Source organism: Biomphalaria glabrata, chromosome 1 (genome assembly GCF_947242115.1).
Source record: "Biomphalaria glabrata chromosome 1, xgBioGlab47.1, whole genome shotgun sequence".
NCBI classification, from domain to species: Eukaryota; Metazoa; Mollusca; class Gastropoda; family Planorbidae; genus Biomphalaria; species Biomphalaria glabrata.
The window spans coordinates 42166463-42188608 of NC_074711.1; the positions used below are offsets into that span (position 1 = coordinate 42166463).

At 37.5% G+C, this 22146-nt stretch overlaps 1 protein-coding gene across 3 annotated transcripts in view; it reads left to right on the forward strand.

Moving 5' to 3' along the window:
* Positions 1 to 22146, forward strand: part of LOC106057771 (neuronal acetylcholine receptor subunit alpha-10-like) — a 199171-nt gene that overhangs the window by 12206 nt on the left and 164819 nt on the right. Inside the window, exon 1 of one of the 3 annotated variants that reach the window (XM_056037300.1) lies at positions 18404 to 18537. The exons of the other annotated variants lie outside the window; for them this stretch is intronic. The gene's annotated coding sequence lies outside the window, so the exon portion shown is untranslated. Of the gene's footprint in view, positions 1 to 18403; positions 18538 to 22146 lie in introns of those variants that run through there. 3 annotated transcript variants of the gene reach the window in all.

Sequence of the window (22146 nt, forward strand, 5' to 3'; positions counted from 1 at the left end):
TCCTCTCTCTCTCCTCCGTAGACAGCCTCTCTCTTTTTTCCCGCGCACCAGGAGCACTGAAGCAATTGGTATTTGATAGTCTCTCCTTTCAATAGACTACGTCTAAAAGCAGAAGTTATTGAAAGTCCACGATAGTGATAGTTTTCAGCAATCAAAATAAGCAACGTGTTGCCAACTTGGGTATTTCTTTAGTCAATAGCGGCTGCCAGGTATCCTTCAAATGGGAGTCTGTATCTAGAAGTAAATAAGTTCAGTGGTTGCCAATTTTGGTGTTTCTTTAGTCGAAAGCAGCTGCCAGTTATGCTTCAAGGAAATGGACAAATGTACTCGAGCTTGTCAAATGTATTCGATCTTGTCAAATGAACTCGAGCTTGTCAAACGTACTCGATCTTGTCAAAAATACTCGATCTTATCAAATGTACTCGATCTTGTCAAATATATTAGATCTTGTCAAATGTACTCGATCTTGTCAAATATATTAGATCTTTGTCAAATGTATTTGATCTTGTCATATGTATCAGATCTTGTCGAATATAATCGATCTTGTCAAATATACTCGATCTTGTCAAATATACTCGATTTTGTCAAATATATTCGTTGTAGTCAAATGTACTCGATTCTTTCCTTGGAGAATTTATACACTTACGAAAAAGTGTCCAAACATTAGAGGAAATAAAGTTACAGAAAATTAAGAATGGTTATTCACGGGCAACATGTTGGTTTACTTAAGGATGACTTCCTGACTTCCTGAGTGTACCATTGGAGCCTATTTTTAAAGCTTATAGGAGAGTGACCGGGCAGTCGCTTTTTTGTGTCTGGTTGACTCTGTATGTATAAACTATTGAACTTAAAGTTTTTATTCTAAAAGCAGACGTTATTGTGTCTATAAATCACTTTCACCTATCCAATTATCTTTGGACTGTTGGGGCACCACGCAAGATCTGTTAACATTGTTTCTCCATTTCTGTCTTTTGCTTTGGATGGAAAGTCTTTCAATGACAGGCCCGCCCATTCTTTTATGTTGTCTTCCTATCGCTTTCTCTGTCTGGAAAAAGTCTGTCTACTGCTTTGAAATACTATGCTATTTATTTCTCAGTAACCTTTCTGTGAGCGTGAAATGGGTTACCTGTAGAGAGCATGAAATGGGTTACCTTTAGGGAGCGTGAAATGGGTTACCTGTAGAGAGCATGAAATGGGTTACCTTTAGGGAGCGTGAAATGGGTTACCTGTAGAGAGCATGAAATGGGTTACCTTTAGGGAGCGTGAAATGGGTTACCTGTAGAGAGCATGAAATGTGTTACCTTTAGGGAGCGTGAAATGGGTTACCTGTAGAGAGCATGAAATGGGTTACCTTTAGGGAGCGTGAAATGGGTTACCTGTAGAGAGCATGAAATGGGTTACCTGTAGAGAGCATGAAATGGGTTACCTTTAGGGAGCGTGAAATGGGTTACCTGTAGAGAGCATGAAATGGGTTACCTTTAGGGAGCGTGAAATGGGTTACCTGTAGAGAGCATGAAATGGGTTACCTGTAGAGAGCATGAAATGGGTTACCTTTAGGGAGCGTGAAATGGGTTACCTGTAGAGAGCATGAAATGGGTTACCTTTAGGGAGCGTGAAATGGGTTACCTTTCTGGGAGCGTGAAATGGGTTACCTGTAGAGAGCGTGAAATGTGTTACCTTTCTGGGAGCGTGAAATGGGTTACCTGTAGAGAGCATGAAATGGGTTACCTTTAGGGAGCGTGAAATGGGTTACCTTTTGGGAGAGTGAAATGGGTTAGGGAGCGTGAAATGGGTTACCTTTAGGGAGCGTGAAATGGGTTAGGGAGCGTGAAATGGGTTACCTGTAGAGAGCGTGAAATGGGTTACCTGTAGAGAGCGTGAAATGGGTTACCTGTAGAGAGCGTGAAATGGGTTACCTGTAGAGAGCGTGAAATGGGTTAGGGGGCGTGAAATGGGTTACCTGTAGAGAGCGTGAAATGGGTTACCTGTAGAGAGCGTGAAATGGGTTAGGGAGCGTGAAATGGGTTAGGGAGCGTGAAATGGGTTACCTATAGAGAGCGTGAAATGGGTTAGGGAGCGTGAAATGGGTTAGGGAGCGTGAAATGGGTTAGGGAGCGTGAAATGGGTTACCTTTAGCATACAACACAAAACGTATACGAATACGCATACAGATGTCAAACAATTGTTTTTCTTTAAAGATATGAAATTCCATAGGTCTGTAATTAGGCAGTAAATCGTTTAAATATGTTTTGCACTAGTTCTGGTCTGCAAATCGTAAAATATCTGTCACTTACTTTCTTTAAGTCGTCGCTTATGAGTTAGTCAACAACTTGACAAATTGAATCAGTCAGTCACTACCGAGGTCATCCTCCTCCTCCTCTCTAACGTCAGCTTCAATCTTCACTCAAAACATGAGGCAGGTGACTCTTGACTGGACAAAAGGGAATTAACACTGTTTGGACACAAGGGGAGCTCACTGTTAATGTCATCTATTATTAATCCATCAAACTGACCTACTTTTCCCTTTCCTAGTCCCAGTTTTTGTTTTTGGACCAGTTGTCAAAAGCAATATGTGTCCAGATGAAGCGTGGCAAAGGGCATGAACAACAAAACGATAAAGATATACTGTCAAACAATACATCACTGACCACTATATCTTCACCGTTCATTATAGTTTGTTTTCAAGAAACAACACTGACGCTTGTACAGTTGGGTTGTACCCCCACAAACAACACTGACGCTTGTACAGTCGGGTTGTACCCCCACAAACAACACTGACGCTTGTACAGTTGGGTTGTACCCCCACAAACAACACTGACGCTTGTACAGTCGGGGTGTACCCCCACAAACAACACTGACGCTTGTTCAGTCGGGTTGTACCCCCACAAACAACACTGACGCTTGTACAGTCGGGTTGTACCCCCACAAACAACACTGACGCTTGTACAGTCGAGTTGTACCCCCACAAACAACACTGACGCTTGTACAGTCGGGTTGTACCCCCACAAACAACACTGACGCTTGTACAGTCGGGTTGTACCCCCACAAACAACACTGACGCTTGTACAGTTGGGTTGTACCCCCACAAACAACACTGACGCTTGTACAGTCGGGTTGTACCCCCACAGACAACACTGACGCTTGTACAGTCGGGTTGTACCCCCACAAACAACACTGACGCTTGTACAGTCGGGTTGTACCACCACAAACAACACTGACGCTTGTACAGTCGGGTTGTACCCCCACAAACAACACTGACGCTTGTACAGTCGGGTTGTACCCCCACAAACAACACTGACGCTTGTACAGTCGGGTTGTACCCCCACAAACAACACTGACGCTTGTACAGTCGGGTTGTACCCCCACAAACAACACTGACGCTTGTACAGTCGAGTTGTACCCCCACAAACAACACTGACGCTTGTACAGTCGGGTTGTACCCCCACAAACAACACTGACGCTTGTACAGTCGGGTTGTACCCCCACAAACAACACTGACGCTTGTACAGTCGGGTTGTACCCCCACAAACAACACTGACGCTTGTACAGTCGGGTTGTACCCCCACAAACAACACTGACGCTTGTACAGTCGAGTTGTACCCCCACAAACAACACTGACGCTTGTACAGTCGGGTTGTACCCCCACAAACAACACTGACGCTTGTACAGTCGGGTTGTACCCCCACAAACAACACTGACGCTTGTACAGTTGGGTTGTACCACCACAAACAACACTGACGCTTGTACAGTCGGGTTGTACCCCCACAAACAACACTGACGCTTGTACAGTCGGGTTGTACCCCCACAAACAACACTGACGCTTGTACAGTCGGGTTGTACCCCCACAAACAACACTGACGCTTGTACAGTCGGGTTGTACCCCCACAAACAACACTGACGCTTGTACAGTCGGGTTGTACCCCCACAAACAACACTGACGCTTGTACAGTTGGGTTGTACCACCACAAACAACACTGACGCTTGTACAGTCGGGTTGTACCTCCACAAACAACACTGACGCTTGTACAGTCGGGTTGTACCCCACAAACAACACTGACGCTTGTACAGTCGGGTTGTACCCCACAAACAACACACGATACGTTCATTTTCCATTTTACATATCACATATCTGTAGCAGTGGTATCCAAAAGTTTTCATCATGGGGCCAAATAAATTTAGGACACGCCTGTCGTAGGTCGTATAACCGCTCAAACATCCAGTGGAACTGAAGCCTATTTTCTCTGTTGGCAAAAGTTTCAAAGGGCTGGATATGGTCTGCGGGCCGTAGATTGGACATCACGGGTCTAGAGTAGATGGTTTGTGCCCGAGATTAAAACGTCTAACTAAGCAAAGCTTTGAAATATAGTCAGTGTGGTTTTTATTCATTGCATATAAAAGAACCAGAAAAAAAAAACGTTTCCTAACATTATCTACGTTCTGTATTTTGTTTAAATCAAATTTTACTTTTAAAACAAGTATAATATTTTTTCTTTAAAATCCCGCTTTATGTTGAAATAAAATCAGATCAAATCTAATTATAGAGATCAGATTGGATCTTATGGCATTGGATCGTTAGTGGAAAATAAGATAAGGCTCGAACTGCCTCGAACCCTTGTTATTCACGTTAGTGGCGGGACGCTCCACCAAGTGTGCTTATTCAGCCATTACGCTGCCAGTTTCCAAATCAACTTTGTTCAATCATTTCCCACCCACCCGTGAAGAGAATGGCATAAGTAGGAATTGTGAAATAAAGTTTTCTAACTTTTTAAAATCATTTATTTATATTTTTTGTAATTTTGTTTACTTCTAAATAAAAACAAAGCGTACATACACATTGGTATCATTGTGTTCCCACAGATCTATTTAGAGCCTTGGTTATTCCCCCTTCATGCTAGCCTATAAAGATAAACACACAACGGAAAACGAAAGTGAAATGTCAAATGTGGAATAAATAAAACAAAAGAAGAAAAAAAATAGGCAAGGAATTTATCTGCATTTTTAAAAAGTAATTGTTGTGCGTGTGTGTTCTAGTGTTAGAGGAAAGGAAATTGTAAGAAAGTCGATCAAAAGAAAGAGAATTTTGTTTTAGTTGTTTGCTTGAAATGGGTCATTTTAAAACTTTAACACAGGCACTAAGCGATAAGGAAACAATATTATAATTAACGGCCATGTAGAATCTACAATAGTGTGTTTGAATATATATATATATATATATAGCTCCTCCTTCGTGGTATAGACATGTACTGTCTGATGAATTGTACTATGCCGTAATAGCTTCAGACAGAGTTCAGTTTCTAGACTAAGAAATAAAAACAAAACATTTTTACATTTTTAAATTCAATATTCCCATTCCTCTTTAGTACTTTTAGCTAGTTACACGCGACTTTATTTTCCTGGCAAACATCTACACGTGACTTTGTTTTCCTCACAAACATCTACACGTGACTTTGTTTTCCTCACAAACATCTACACGTGACTTTGTTTTCCTCACAAACATCTACACGTGACTTTGTTTTCCTCACAAACATCTACACGTGACTTTGTTTTCCTCACAAACATCTACACGTGACTTTGTTTTCCTCACAAACATCTACACGTGACTTTGTTTTCCTCACAAACATCTACACGTGACTTTGTTTTCCTCACAAACATCTACACGTGACTTTGTTTTCCTCACAAACATCTACACGTGAATTAGTGTTCCTATAAAAAAAAAACTACACGTGACTTTGTTTTTTCATTCTTATATATTTTTATATATGGACACCGCTCCACTCCCATTTCTTTTAAATTTCTTTCTGTAATTGTCTTTTTGTGCATTCTATTTTCCAATAGTTTTGTGCATCTTTACCGGAAATCGACAAGCCAGATGTTTCTTTTTTCAACATAACATATCCGTATGAATGTGTCCTTACAAAATATTCAAAAGATGCTAAGTTCAATGTTTCTAAGAAAACACTGAAATGTGGGTGACTACAAGATTTAAAAACTCGTTTAAAAGTCTTCATTGAAGATTTAACATTATGCTTCCAATAAGTTAACATTTGCAACACTTTATTTCACCTGTACATAAACAGAAAAAAAAGTCCACAGATACCCAAACAAATTATGGACCTAAACCAAATACGGATGTGTACACTTGTACCTAGACCAAGATACGGACTGTCCACTAACACCTAGAAAATTAACAGATTGTCCACTCACATCTAGACCAAGATACGGACTGTCCATTTTTACTTAGACAAGATACGGACTGTCCACTTTTACTTAGACAAGATACGAACTGTCCACTTTTACTTAAGATACGGAATGTCCACTTTTACTTAGACAAGATACGGACTGTCCACTTTTACTTAAGATACGGACTGTCCACTTTTACTTAGACAAGATACGGACTGTCCACTTTTACTTAGACAAGATACGGACTGTCCACTTTTACTTAGACAAGATACGGACTGTCCACTTTTACTTAAGATACGCAATGTCCACTTTTACTTAGACAAGATACGGACTGTCCACTTTTACTTAAGATACGCAATGTCCACTTTTACTTAGACAAGATACGGACTGCCCACTTCTCCTCATTCTAGATTTTGAAAGTATATTGACTCGTTTCTTTACTTGGTCAGCACATTCAACGTTCGTGTAAACAGGTTTTGACTTATCTTTGGTACATGAAGTCATTTCCAGACATAATACGCTAACTGGTTTTGACAGTCTCTGGTTAAGTATATTTTTTATTGATATTCTAGAAAAACAAATTGTTTCAATGACCTTGAAATGTTGCTGAATGTACACCAGAGTTTGATTGCATTTCTTCCTGTCTAGTTAGAACGAGGCTGTCTTTCATCTCGTGCCATTTTATTTTTAGTCTGAGAAAAAAATCAACTTCCGGAATTACTTTCTTTGAGATGTTTTAAATTAACCTTCGTTATTTAAGTACAGCACATTAAAGTGATTCTGTCACTGAACTATTTGAAAGACTTCCTGTTCAAACCTTGTCTTTAGTGAATAGGTGTGAGACTTTGAGATCTTGTCTTTAGTGAATAGGTGTGAGACTTTGAGATCTTGTCTTTAGTGAATAGGTGTGAGACTTTGAGATATTGTCTTTAGTGAATAATTGTGAGACTTTGAGATCTTGTCTTTAGTGAATAGGTGTGAGACTTTGAGATCTTGTCTTTAGTGAATAGGTGTGAGACTTTGAGATCTTGTCTTTAGTGAATAGGTGTGAGACTTTGAGATCTTGTCTTTAGTGAATAGGTGTGAGTGTTTGAGATCTCGTCTTTAGTGAATAATTGTGAGACTTTGAGATCTTGTCTTTAGTGAATAATTGTGAGACTTTGAGATCTTGTCTTTAGTGAATAGGTGTGAGACTTTGAGATCTCGTCTTTAGTGAATAAGTGTGAGATTTTGAGATCTCGTCTTTAGTGTGAGACTTCACTTTCTTGTGTTTAATTATTAATTGTAATATTTCACTTAGAGATCCGTGTTTAGTCAATAAGTTCACAATTTACAAAACTTGCATTATTGTAATTGAAATGTATATTTGTATTGTCAAAAGTCTACATTTGAATCATACTCCTACAAATATTCAAACAAACATTGAATGATTGAAACACATGTTCGCATACACAAAAACACTCACACACATTTACGTATACACATTCTGATATTCACACGCTTAATCATGCACGGATATCAGCACATAAAAGTATATACTATATTGTAACTATATACACACACGTACACACATACATGACTATCAGCACATACAATTATGTACACTCACACATACACACATAAAAAGCAAGGTGAGCTTGGATCAAACATGGTTGACATTTTGCGCCCACTCTTGATGCTCTATAGACATTATTGTTAGAGAAGAACTAGAGACTTTGTGCACCTAAAGGTGAACTTAAAATAGCTTATAGAAAATATCGTCCAGGTCTAAAACGAGCAGCACCAACACATTGAACACGTATAATGAACTACTCAACTTTGCTAATGGGAATGCCTTCGATTCTGAAGATAAGGATGAGTGCAGTGTTTCACTTGACTACGCAAACCCAGTTGCGACCTGCATATTTTCCCGGCTTTCGTGCAGAGAAAGCCTTTGTCCACTTGCGGTCTATTTAAGTTTTCTTCCCGTCTTCTGTGCCTGACTTTACTAATAAGTCTTAGAATGGTAAAAACATTTTTTTTACTAGTAAACAACGTTGCTATAGAGTCTAAACTGGCAACAATATTTATTCCTTATAAACAACAGTAATAAAGAGTCTAAATTGATTTATTTATTACGTATAAATAATTCTGCTATAGCGACTTAGCTGATATAAGTATTTATAACTTAAACCTATAAACAACTGTGCTATAGAGTCTAAGCTGGTATAAATATTTATTACTTACAAACATCTTCGCTCTGCATGCTAACGGCCTTCATTATAAGCGTTCTGATTTGTTCAGGCATCCCCATAATTAGGGAACATTCACTGTTGGCCAATAGCATTGCAAAGTAAAATCGATACGCACCCTCTATCCCCTTGGCAAACTTCAATATCCAACTGACTGCCTGTGATAATGTAGAAGAACAAATCTGGACATTACTGGAGCGTATTCAAGTTTTCACAGATATAAATGAGACATACAATTTAGCTGTTTAATGTTATTGCCAATGCGGGAATTCTATTTCTGCCAATAATAAAAGTTGTTTCAAATTGCCTCGGGGTGAATACGGGGAACAAAATCTTCTTTTTCTTTATGACAATAACAATTTGTTGTATTTCGGACCATGATATTTTAAAGTTTTGCTTTTAAGATGTTTATATTTGTTAAATAGTTTTGTTACCTTGGCTCCATCATATCCAACAACACTCTACTGGATAAAGACATAAACAACAGGATAGCCAAGGCAATGGCCACCATGTCACGGTTGCAGAAAAGAGTCTGGGACAACATATTGCTGACTAGCAGTACTAAAGCCCTAGTCTACCGGACCTGTGTGTTGAGCACCTTGCTGTACGGAAGTGAAACATGGTCAACCTACTCATGGCAGGAAAAAAGCTGAATGTCTTCCACCTCCGATGCCTAAGGCGGATTTCTAAAATAAGGTGGCAAGATAAGATAACCAATGAGGAAGTGCTACAAAGAGCAGGGTGCCAGGACATCCGCTCTGTTATCAGCACCAGACGCCTTGGCTGGCTTGGCCACGTTCGTAGAATGCCAGTAGGTCGACTTCCACAGGACATCCTGTATGGCGATCTAATAGAAGGCAGGAGAGCTGCTGGTCGCCCACTTTTACGTTATACGGATGTATGCAAACGCGACATGAAGCTCTTCAAAATCGACACTTGAAGCTGGGAAGAGGTAGCACTGGACAGATCCACATGGAGAGAGAGCATAAAGGAAGGGTCACGGATTGTAGATGTCATACACAACAGAAGCAGAAAGAAGGGAAAAAATGCAACGGCGCCTGGTAATTATATATGCCCAACCTGCGATCGCAGCTGTGTATCAAGGATTGGCCTCTTTAGTCACACAAGAAGTTGCAAAGGGAAAAGATCGTCTCTCGAGACGAAAAATGCTACAGGATTTGTTAAATATAAAATTAAAGCAGAATGTTGCCTTTTTAAAATAATTTTTAGCGTTCCCCGAAAGGGGAAAATAAGCTATTAGTTTTGTTTGAAATGTCTGTCCGTCCGTCCCGTTTAGATCTGGTAAACTAGAAAAGAGATATAGACTTTTGTTAATTTTTTTTTATATTTGTATTTCTAAGTTATGTAAGTTCTGTCCTACTTTTTTAAAGAGAAAAAAATCTATTTACTATGCATATAAGTTGGACATAATTTAAAACAACAATTAATTAGTAAGTTTTCATATTATCGAGTAAACTGCAGTGCTACATTACAGTTGTTGAACACTTAACCGTCTTAACCAAAAGATTTTTTTTTTACGGAAATATTGTTTTTTTTTAGGATTTGAATAAGAGATTGACCCTTTACACAACAACTAGATCAATTAGATATTCATTATAAGACATTAGTTAGGCCAGGTTTGCATGTAACTTCACATTCACTTTCACCTATCCTTTGGTCTGCTGGACCGCTGGGACACCACACAAGATCTGTCAACCTTCTTTCTCCATTCTTTGCTGTCATTTGCTTTGACAGAATTTAATTATGATGCTCTTTCTGAAAATATTGATACCTGCCTTTTTACCTTTCTGGGTGGACCACTTCGGTATCCCATTTTGAGTTTGTGTTTCCACACAAACTGTTTTTGTAACCTTGTTTTAGCATACCATATGTGGGTGTATTATTTTTATTTGGTAACTTCTATTTCTAATCATTTTTATTTAGTGTCAATCCATTAGTCCTACCAGTCTTGTTTGGTTTCAAAGATTTAGGCAGCAGTGCTGTAGGATTTGAACCCCAAGAAAAAGACTACATTAAAATCGAAAAGTGCACTGATCTTATGTCCATTACACTGTCAGTACCTCAACTTTCTATTTGAATGAGTGAAGGTTTAAAAAATTTAGTTCTTAGCCTCCCTTGTCATTAATGATAAATAGTTTTAAAAATGGTGTGCATTTATTTTTATGAAGAAAAAAACTTTTTTAATATTTAGCTTTAAAACACAAAACGATTCACAGTAATTCACTTTCAGGGCTAAAGAAGTTGCCATTACACCTAACCTTTGCAAGCTGCAATTATTTTGAATTATGATTTCCAATATCTTTTTCAGATGTGAGATTTAAACGTGAAAGACTTACGGACGGACAGACAGAACGCACAAAACTAATTGCGGCTTTTCTCTTTCGGCCGCCACAAAAAACAACAACATTAAATAGAACAAAGTAACAAGGGAACACGAACATGAAGAAAAATACTTTCAGTTCCTTCAGTTTAGCAACTACTATTGAACGACCGGCGGCGTAGCATTTTTTGCAGGGCCCTGAACTTTCATAGGATCCTCGTTTATTCTAGGTGTAAATTATTAAATTAATCCATTTTATAACTTATAACAGATTTCCCGCGGCCGCCTGATTTATCAGGAGCTCCTGGAAATCTCCTGAAATTGCAATATATACAAAAAAGTGATGGAAATCTCCGGAAATTATTAAAAATCTTTTGAAAACTCATAAATCTCATGAAATATAGACAAAAAAAATTTTCATTTTGGGGTGTCATTCAATATGGATAAAGACGATCCTACGCGCGATAAGTAAAAACGGCATTATGCATTACCCTTTATTGTGTAATCTGGTGAAAGAAGTTTCTCGCGCCTCAAAACTAATGAAGAATTACTTGAGGTCAACAATTCTCGTAGATAGATTGAAACATTTGGTAATTCTTATTATTGAGCGTGATCTATGTAGGAATAAAATTTTTATGATATACTGCATGACTTCGCTACACGCAAGGCTCGTAAAGTAGTTATTTACGTAGTAAAGAATGAATAAAATGCAAAGACGAATTTATTTTCTAATATTCTTAAATTTCACTTACTATCCGTATACCTACCCAAACTAGGCCCCGCGAAATCCGTTTCGCATAGGGCCCCACAACGGTTGAGTCCGGCCCTGCTATTTAGTGACGGGTAAATACAGAGTAGATTACTTGTTCTCCCCCCCCCCCTTTCTGCTATTTAGTGACGGGTAAATACAGAGTAGATTACTTGTTCTCCCCCACTCTTTTTTTTGGGGGGAAACTCTAGTCCGCAGAAATAAAAGAGTGATCTTTCTTGGTCACAACGGTCTGGTCCTGCTATTTCGTGACGGGCGAATACTACTTGTTCTCCCTCCTCTCTAGTCCGACTTTTAGAAATCAAAGAGTGATCTTTCCTTTACTTCTTCTCCTTCTCGTCCAAACTCTTGAATCATGATGAGAATTATATAGATCTATATCGATTTTAAATTTCCGTTGGCCCTTTCAAACTCCCAGACAAAACTTCCTCTCCATATAGTTTACCAACTGAGTTCATTGTAGCAACATTCTTTTCAAACTCTCTCTCTTGTCCTATCTCTCTCTAATCTAACTCTCTCGTCCTATTTCTCTCAAATCTCTCTCGTCCTATCTCTCTCCTTCTATTTCGCTTCAATCTCTAACTCTCGAAATAGCTCTCTCAAATCTCTAACTCTCTCGTTCTATCTCTCCAATGTCTAACTCTCTGGTCTATCTGGTCTATCTCTCCTCTCTCCAATGTCTAACTCTCTGGTCTATCTCTTCTCTCTCAATTCTCTAACTCTCTTGAAATAACTCTCCAGAAATGTTTAGCCACTCCAGAGCGTCCTCAAATTTTGGTTTCAACTTTGACAATTTGGTCTTCATTCAATTTAAATAACTTTAAACCCACCCTCCCACGAAGCACGTGGGTCTTCAGACGACCTGGTCACATGATTTCTTCACTTCATGTCCATCATCCATTGGTCGATACAGTTGACTCCTGCTATTACACTCTCTATTCAATCTCCACCCACCCCCCTTTTTTTCCCTCCTATGATATGAGAAAATGGTTCAAACTATGCAGAAAAAAAAATTGAGTGTAAAGTTATCTGGGAAAAGAAGACTTTAAACAAAAATGATCGTGTAGAGAAATCTATAACTTAGTTTTCTGCAATGTACAAACTAAATTCCCAGGCAGAAGTGTGTGTGTGTGTGTGGGGGGGGTGTTTGTTGGTTTCCGTGGAGGATTGATGAAGTGAGTTAACTTGCTGGGGTGTTGGCCTGGGTCTGAGGGCCTGCTGGGAGGGACAGACGTGTTTGGTAGACACTGTTGTCCAACCGTGCTTTGTCCCCCAGTCATTAGAATTTGGCTGGAGTTGGTTGGTGGCCGCCTGCAATGCCGTGTCGTAGTCTGCTTCTTTCTGTTTACGATCTAAGACTCCAAATAAATGATCGAACTCAAGTTTGAAGCTCTCAGAATGTTTTTAAGGCAATGCCTTATTTAAATGTCTTATTTCATTCCAGATTCATATTTACATGTTTTATTTCATTTCTTTGTCCTATTTCTTTCCAATATCTTATTTAAATGTCTTTTTTCTTTTCAATGGCTTATTTAAATGTCTTTTTTCTTTCCAATGGCTTATTTAAATGTCTTATTTCAATCTCTTATTTATTTTAATAAACTGAACATTTCAAATACCTGACAAATGGAACGGTTTAACGAGTTGGAAATCTACTATTCCGTTGTAATATACATTTCCAATTTAGTTCAAAGTTTGTATTTTTAATTTATGAGATTTGTACTATTTTTTTCATAAATGGTGAATACGGCGTACAGATTACGATAACTTTGATAAGCTTTGTATTTTGAATATCATACGAAACTGAAATATTTATTTTTTTTTTTTTGCTTTTTCTTTAGTAGTACAAATATAAATTTAAAAAATCTAAGCTCTTCCGTTTGTGGCTGAAAGTTTTTATTTTTATTTTTTAGCTGTCAACAATGTCCTTGACATTGGTTTATTTTGTCATTTTATTTCCAACTCTCTCTCTCAATCTCACTCTAGTTTGCGCCCTTTTTTTTTATATTTACAATTGAATTATATCAGTCTTACATTTCTTCACATCGCTTTCTTTTTTTTCTTTTTTTTTATGAGATTTACATCAACTTACACTGTCTGTCTGTCTGTCTGGGAAAATGTTTAAACATGTTATTTCTCCCAAGCCTATTTTAGAATCAAGTTGAAACTTTGCACAACTATTCATTGGCGAAAACAATAAATGAATAAATGAAAAGAAATAGCCAAGTTGTCGATAAATTATTGGTAGTTCATTATTTTGTTTGATATTAAAAAGGGAAACAACTTCTACATTATTAGGAGATATTGTTGTAAGTGTGGCGTTCTTCCCGTTAGATCATCTGTATTACTGTATTCTACTGATTAAAGCACTTAAACCGGATGTTACACTTTCAAAATGTACACCACTAGAAGATGACTGATTAAAGATAGTAAGAAAATCACTTCTGAAAAAGAAAAAAAGATCTCGTAAATACGATGCTGTTTATATGCATTGAGTTGATATCATTTGTTTCAGTTACCTTCAGTCGTTGCAGTGTTTATAACACAAATCTTGTTATATTACTGAGTCAATCTAGTGTGTTTATGTTCTGTGTCTGTGTTTGAACATTCAGAGTTCTGTCCCATGGTACTCAATCAAATCGATGATGAAGGGCCAGTAACTCCCACGAGTGACTACATCCAGTGTAGATGTCTTTGTGCTACGTCGCCTGTGAAGAGAAATAATTTGCGGAAACTTCTTAATAAAATGTACCATCTAGTCGCTAGTCTAGTCCTTGCACCGAACTGTTAAGTCAGTGTTGTTGTTTTTGTTTTACACTTATGCTGACCTTATTAGCTGACCTAATTAGCAACTACGGGGGATAACCTTAAATAACTCTGTACTAAGTGCATTATTTGCATAGAATTACTAGAAGTCTTAATTATCTATGTATCTTAAAAGATTTACGATAATTGTAACCCTATTCTCTACCATGCAATCAAATTAGCGATCCCATTCCATTGTAGCAAATAAACGAATTTTTATTATTTATTTTGCAACATTGAGCTTTCAATAGGGTGACCTTGACATTGTTTAGTTTGTTTATTTGTTATTTATTTCAAAATCTTTTCCAATCTTCCTCTCGATAGTTCTTACGTATTTCATTAGACTGTCTCCTTATCGCCTCTACTGCTGTCTATATCGCTTTCTCTTCTACATCTATGTTACACATCTGAATGTAAACAAAGAGCAGGTTACTCTAGTTGAAATTTGTGGAGAAAACCCCCCAGATAACTTTGGGATGACATTCACCTTGAACTGGATTTGATCGCTTTGGTCTTTTGTACTGGCATGAGCTTTTCTCCAAGAACTACAGTAGCTGAACTTTTGTGTGAAGTCATAAACTTATTCTGAATCATTCGGTAACTTAACTTTGTCTGTTCGTATTACATACCTTTGCCTTAATTAGAAATAAAATACTCAGTAGAAATAGTGGATTCAACTAGCAGCTAACTTGCTGCATCATTGACAATGGCGACCTTGATGAGCTTAATGAGTTAAACAAAATGTCGACATATTAAAGTAAGACTGTACACACCAAACTGCTGGTAGACAACTAAACCGCTCTAGGTGTATTATATCTTAACTAATAAGCTTGAAATGACTCAAGTAACTTCTTTGCGAACAATACTAAATATAACTTTTATTATATTATAGACAAAATCAAGTCGACATGAAATAAAGTAGATGTAATAATATTTTTATTTTTACCAAATCTTACTCACTACAATAACAGAACATTTCAGTCTCACTTTCTAAAGTCGTCTCTCCTAACTAAGACAAAAAGACGACAATGTCACCTATTTTGCATCTTTCACAACCAATCGTTAACTTCTTCCCACCGTCATCATAGAAGCACACACACACACTCCATAACACACGGAACTTGGTAAGTGGGAAGCGTGGTCGAGAGGCTTGAACTTGGCTTGGCTTGGCTCCCTATGTAGTGGGCTCGAGGTTCGACACCCGACTCCGGCAGAGTTGTGTTTACTGAGCGCCTAAAGGCAGCAAAAAAAAAAACACAACTTCTCCCAGATATCCCTTCTACCCACTGGTCCACAAATAAGATTGGACTATAGCGCTATATAAAAATAAAGCCACAAAGCCATACTTTTATTCTTACATATACCTGTCTGTTGGACCGTTGGGGCACCAGGCAAGATTTGTCGACTGTCTTTCTCCATTCCTCTTTCAATGGCAGGCCTCACTTCCACCCTTCCCTTACTTTATAGTTCCCCCATCTTGGATAAACAATAAAAATGAATTATATCAAGGACTTTGTGTTTGATTCTGTAGGTTTCAGAGGATTAACTCTACAAGACATCGGGCAAGAATCGAACTCAAGACTATCGAGACGACAGTTTCAAACTCCTAGGACACGAGCAGACACAGAAACCATTGAATTTCTATGAACTCTTTAAACAAAACACATCCTTTAACTTGTACGTAATTTATCGGTAATCTTAAAACCAGAAATTCATAACATTGTATCTTTAAATTCAACGATACACAAAAACCTCTAAATTCCAAGCCCAGGCGAGGCAATCACTTCTTCTCCCAAACTTGAATCCTGACCTAGATCTCCGGACTTGGGACTTCCAGTGGCAACACTTTGACCTAGACGTGCGCCTGAGTTGACCTCAGGAAATTGTTTCTACGAACTGGGAAGACAATTAACTCGAGAAGGAAAAATAACAGAAGTACTAAGTCAGGATAAGAAGAAATTGTATTTGATGGATTACTTTGTACTTCTATTAAAGTTAGTCTTTTAATCTTTCTCTTCTTTGATCTTTTCTTTTTTTTTAGGTTAATTGAGAAAAATTATCTACATTAAAATTATTCAATATTGATCTGATATTAAACTAATTAATATCCTAGGTTGAAAAGAGTTCTTTAAAATGTAAATGAAGAAAAGGGTTGGTTGTAAACCAGTCATAATTACACAAAAACAAAGTCTGATGACGTCAGAATTTACAGAAATGACGTGATGGTCTGCTAATAAGCTGAGATGTGATTTGGTCGTTATACAAGACAGAAGATATGTGGCTCAATATCGCAGATAAATATTACTTTTTAAAAATAGCAGCACATTTTTATCTACCTCTATTTATAATCAGTCTGTTAGTGAGCTCGAAATATTAATGTTTACAGTAATTTGCAAAGTGTCCTCAGAAAATTGAAAGTCTTAAGCTTTTCATTTCTATACAATCTCCCGCATTTGTAGTTACAACTTCATCTCTATATTCGCTATAGTGTTAAAGATCTTAATGCATTAGCAGCGTCTCCACGTTTGAAAAGTAAACAGAATGTATCTATGCCACGACGCTTGCCACGATGGCAGCGAGGCAAAGGGTCAATGACTGTTTACTAAATAGATGAAGAAGCTGAACTTTGTAAAGTGCATGCCCGTTGTTTGTTTCAACAGAAAGATGTCTGAATGTCTTTCAGATCTCCATGCAAGTGATTCAGAGGCTGAAATTTATTGTCTTCATCGCATCTTCAAAATCCTGGAAAGCACTTGGAAATCCATTTCTCTCGAATCCATTACTCCCTCACCCGGTAGCCCTCCTCCCGCCCCCCGCCACAAGAGCGCCGGGAATGTATCTTTATCTTTAATAAGAGCTTGTAGTAGTGACACAATTTCACAGTAAACGCAGAGCCTTGAAACTTGACGGGTTTGTGAGCTTTTAGTAGAATATAACATACATAGAACATATAGTATAGATATATATGTATAGACAGTCTGTATAGTGCTAAAACAACAACAAAACAACAACAAAAACGTGTGGGCGACAAAATAAATCTTTCAATAGAAACTTTATTTAAAAACATTTTTTTAAATTAGAGAAACTCTTCATACAAAATTATGTGTTAGGGTTTGTCGTTCAATCCCATATGGTTGTCTCTAGAAGCTTTTTATATGGACTGAATTCATGTGTGTACAAGAAGACATTCACTGTGGTAGGTTTTGTTTTTCTAGAGACATCATTTAAAACAGGGAAAAAATGATGGGGGGGGGGGGGGTAAATTTAAATGCAATGTGCGGGCGAAACGGAAATGAATTTTTACAAGGAGGGGAGGGGGAGGGATTTTCTTTTCTTTCTACTGGAAAGATGAAAATTTCGTTTCACATTATTCTTCTGTATTTTCACACTGCCCCTTTAATTTCAATATCATTTCCTTTGTATTTACAGATGTAGGTCACTGATAGGCCTTGTGTTTATTGTAGCGTAAAGTGGTTTTGAATTTTGTCTGAATTGTCAAACACATATTTTTACACTTGTTTTTCTACAGACATCAACATTCAAATTGAAAACTTTATAAATATACTGATAATAAAAGTTAAGCTTATTTTTTGTTTAAAAGTATTTTGTTCAAGTCTTCTACAAGTTCAGTATTAATAAAAAAAAATAATCTGTCAGATTGTTTCGTTAGATTATATGTCTGGAGTATCAACCCAACAACCGTGTAACAGTACCATACAGATATAGTTTCAACAATGGAGAGATAGTATAACACCAATAAAAGTATGTACACTTCTAGACCAGGAACGTCCAAGACACTTAAGTCAGAAAGGTTTTAGCTCTGGAAGGTGTACCTGCTGTGGCTGAGGGTAGAGTTACGGCACCAAACAAAAGCTTACATTCACCTGCAAAAAGACATTCTCCAGACGGTTTACAGTTCGTACTTGTAGGTAGATTTAAAAAAACAACACATCTAATAAGGAAATAAAATTGGGTCAGAAAAGGCTGATTTTGAATTGTGAGAAACATTCCAGCCTCATGTGGCGCACGTACTTTCTATTATGGCCTATTCTTCCTCAGAATATGTATGTGTTTAGCAAGTTGACTAGGAGAAGCCGACATGTGTTTAGTTTAGAAAAAAGGCATCAATGGAACGATGGTTTAAAGCTCGGAAGAAACTTAGAAGTGAGAAAGGTGGATAGAATCGAGTAGGAGGAGATGCATTGAAATAGGTCAAAACTATCTTCTAGTTCATCAAGGCTCAAATATTGATCTATTTAAAAAAAAAATTTCACTACCTTTACTATTTTAACTGTGAATAAACCTTGTTTTTAATAACTTAACTAAATAAAATTTAGCTCTTGTGATATGAAGGGATTACGGGCCGATTCCGATGTGCCAAAAAACTCAAAACTCAAACTCAAATATTGATCTATAACTACAATTCAGATTGGACAGATTTTGTGTCCCTTGAAAAAACAAAAGAACCCTTCGTCAGCATGTCAGTGGCACGTGCACTAGGTTTTTTCTGCTATAGCTATTTTTGACATATCTATAATGGTTACTGATAATAATACACTTAGATAGACTGTGCGCTCCATATAAACAATCTGATCCAAAGACACAAGCGAAAGATATCTTGTTATCTCACTTGTCATCGTGGACTTGCCCAAATCTTCCAAGATCTGCGAGTCCATCTCTGATTGCCTTAGACCTAAGCACTAGCAGCTTGTGGGAGTTAATGAATTCAATCGTTGGCTAGCCTGAGACTCATCAGGTCCACCATCGATGTCCAGGGTTATTCAGCTGGACCAGGTTTCGATTGCTTGACTTTTGCCTCGCCTTCCAGTCTACTAATTAGGGTTTGGAAAGTTGGGTTAAGAACAATGACCTCTTGGACTCAGTGGTCTGTAGAAGTTTTGGGTTTTGGTAGGTTTTCGATCAAAATACGTTTTTATAAGGCTGTCGTTGCTGAAACGAAAATAACCGTTGAGAGAGTTGTGAGAGTTCAGAGAGTTAAAAACATTTAGTTTACGTTCACAAATATAGAAACAACAATAAAAGGGGAAAAGACACATATAAAAGTTGTTCAAATAGAAATTTTTACAAATTAATAAAAATAACTGAAACTTAAATATTATTTTCAACTGAAATATAGACATGTTAAAATAGAGGGACAACTGAAGTGGAGATATATGTGCTTTGACTTTTAGTTTAGTTTTTATTCTTCGGTTCTACCCTTTTGCTCAGATTTAGTTTTAATTGTTCTAATTTTTTTCATTTACTTTATAACAATAGCTGCGCCAATATTTAACTTAGCCTCTTATACATCTCTGTTTTAATTTGTTTCTTTCTTTGTTTTTCAGTTCCTACTTTTTAACTCACACTTTCATTCTAGTCAAAAATGTTACAAATTTGTTATTTGTTTTCAATTTTTATTACCCTTTCTTGTGGACATTTCTTGCTGCGTGAAAACACATTTAATTAAATATTGAATTAGTTTAAATGTTCATTGTTTGCTGTCAAGGTATGTGACTCGTGAAACTAACTATTAAATTTTTCTTATTACTGAAAATCTGTAATATCCCTCTTGCATATGTATATTAATCACATTTTTGAGAACCATGGGTGCTGACAGGATTTTGTTTTTCGGGGTAGGATTTTCTTCCTTTCCACCCCCCCCCCACACACACCCCACACCCCCTCCACACACACACACACACATATGTATATATGTAATCAATCATCATTTCATCCAGTCTTTCGTTTTTTCAGACATCGTTTGTACCCTAGAATAGTGTTTCGATTCTCTCTCCTAATCAGGCCTTCTGTTAACACTGCTAAACACAACACAGCACATCTAACACATCAAAAACCTGACAACAAGAGCTCCAAATAATCTGGTACTTTAATAAGGGTCAAATAAACAGCCAATATGACACAATTGGCAACACAATAAACTACTACAAATGTTAAATTGTACATCACCGTACTAAACTAATAAACTCTACTATCTCTTTCTGGACTCGTACATTCACTTCAGGACTCCACCGACTTCATGGCAGACTAACAGTCCCGGTCTCCTCCTTGTCCTGTCTTGAACTGCCGCTTTCATACACACTGTGTCTCTGGTTCACGCAGGCTTTCAATCACATGACCATAACATTGGTCATATTTGCGTGCAATCGTAGTACTGTCCCTTGTCCATCGCCTGAGTTCACGTGTGTCAGCTGAACCTACTGTTAACCCTTTCGCGTCGCCTATAGGGTTATAACAATAGGTTCTTTCTGGAGTTAGTGGAACAGTAAAGACAAAGCGCTGGGTCCGCCAAGCAATATTTCCTGTATTTGAAGCTAAAAAAATTGCCTATTCTGAGGTATCTACAATGCAATATCCTGCTACTCTTCTATTAAAAAAACTGTAGGTCAAATACCAAATTTGTTATTCATTGCACTTTATAATGGAGCCCAGCAACTGGTATAAAAGTAAATCAATGTGTGAAATGTTTTATCAGAGGAAGAATTGAATCTATAATGACATTAGTTTTCTTTATTTTCTTTTTTTCTGTGGCTTAAATTCTCGTAGATTTACTTTATTAAAGGGCTCGGAATGTCATTGCTAGGCTCAAATGGTAACTATAGCTTTGCTTTAGTTTTTTTATAAGAGCAGGGTTAACCACAAAACCCCTTTTTGGTTACGCCCGTGGAATTTAGTGATTGTAGCTTTGCTGTTATTCTTATTGGAACTTCAAAACCCCCTTTGGCTATGCTTATGGCCTTTATTGAATGTAGCTTGTCTACGCTCGTGGAATGAAGTGGTTGTAGCTTTGTTTTCTTATCTTCTTATCTTATATAATACAGACGTTACTTCAAAAAAGAAGATGATTACGTCCTACGCGTCATGCATCTAGTCATGCATCTTTACCAATGACTTAAATGATTCCTCATTGGAAGGAGTTTTTTAACATCTATAGGTTTTTATTGGCGGTGGGGGTTAGACTCATTACCCCGCCCCTGACACACACTCATGGATTTTGATGCCTCTATTTTGCTGTAGTTATTGACAGGGCGGTTTTAACCTCAAAACACCCTTCATGGAGTTTAAAACTTAAATCACTCTGGAGGGTGGTTTTTAACTCTCCCGTTGGCTACGCTCATGGAATTTAGCGGCTGTAGCTTGCTTAAGTTTATTATTGAAGATGATGTTTCTAACCTCAAAACTTACTGGAGGGGGTATAAACTCTAAGCTTTTAAACTTAATCCAAACCCCCACCCCACACACACATACACACATTGGCTACGCTCGCGGAATTTGGTGACTTTATTTTGCTTTTGTTTTTGAAGAGTACGTTTTTAACCTCAAACCCCACCCCGACCCGGCAACGCTGAGGCAAGTGCTGGTTTAACATCAAAAGCTCCCCTCCAATCAAAAAAAGTTAAAGCAATAATCACAATATTTTCCTTCATTTCGGGAGGGGGGGGGACATCAAACCCCCCTTCCCTGGCTACGCCCATGCTTGAAACAGATTTTACAGTTTTATTTTTCTATTAATTATGTTTAATAAAGAAATAAGAGCCAAACAAATGACAACTTCTAAAAAAATGTCAAGTTGGCAATTGAACTGGATATTAGATGCTGCCACTTTGTCAAACTTCGAGCTTTCATTAACATTCTCCTCATTGTCTGAAATCATTAAAGAAAAAAAAATTCTAGGAAATGAGCTTCATTAAATATGCTTGTGTGTGGAGGTGTGTGTATGTGTGTGAAGTAGTTTGTGAATGAGAGAATTTGTGTATATGTCTAGGATAGATGTGAACATGGGTGTAAGAAAATTCGTGTGT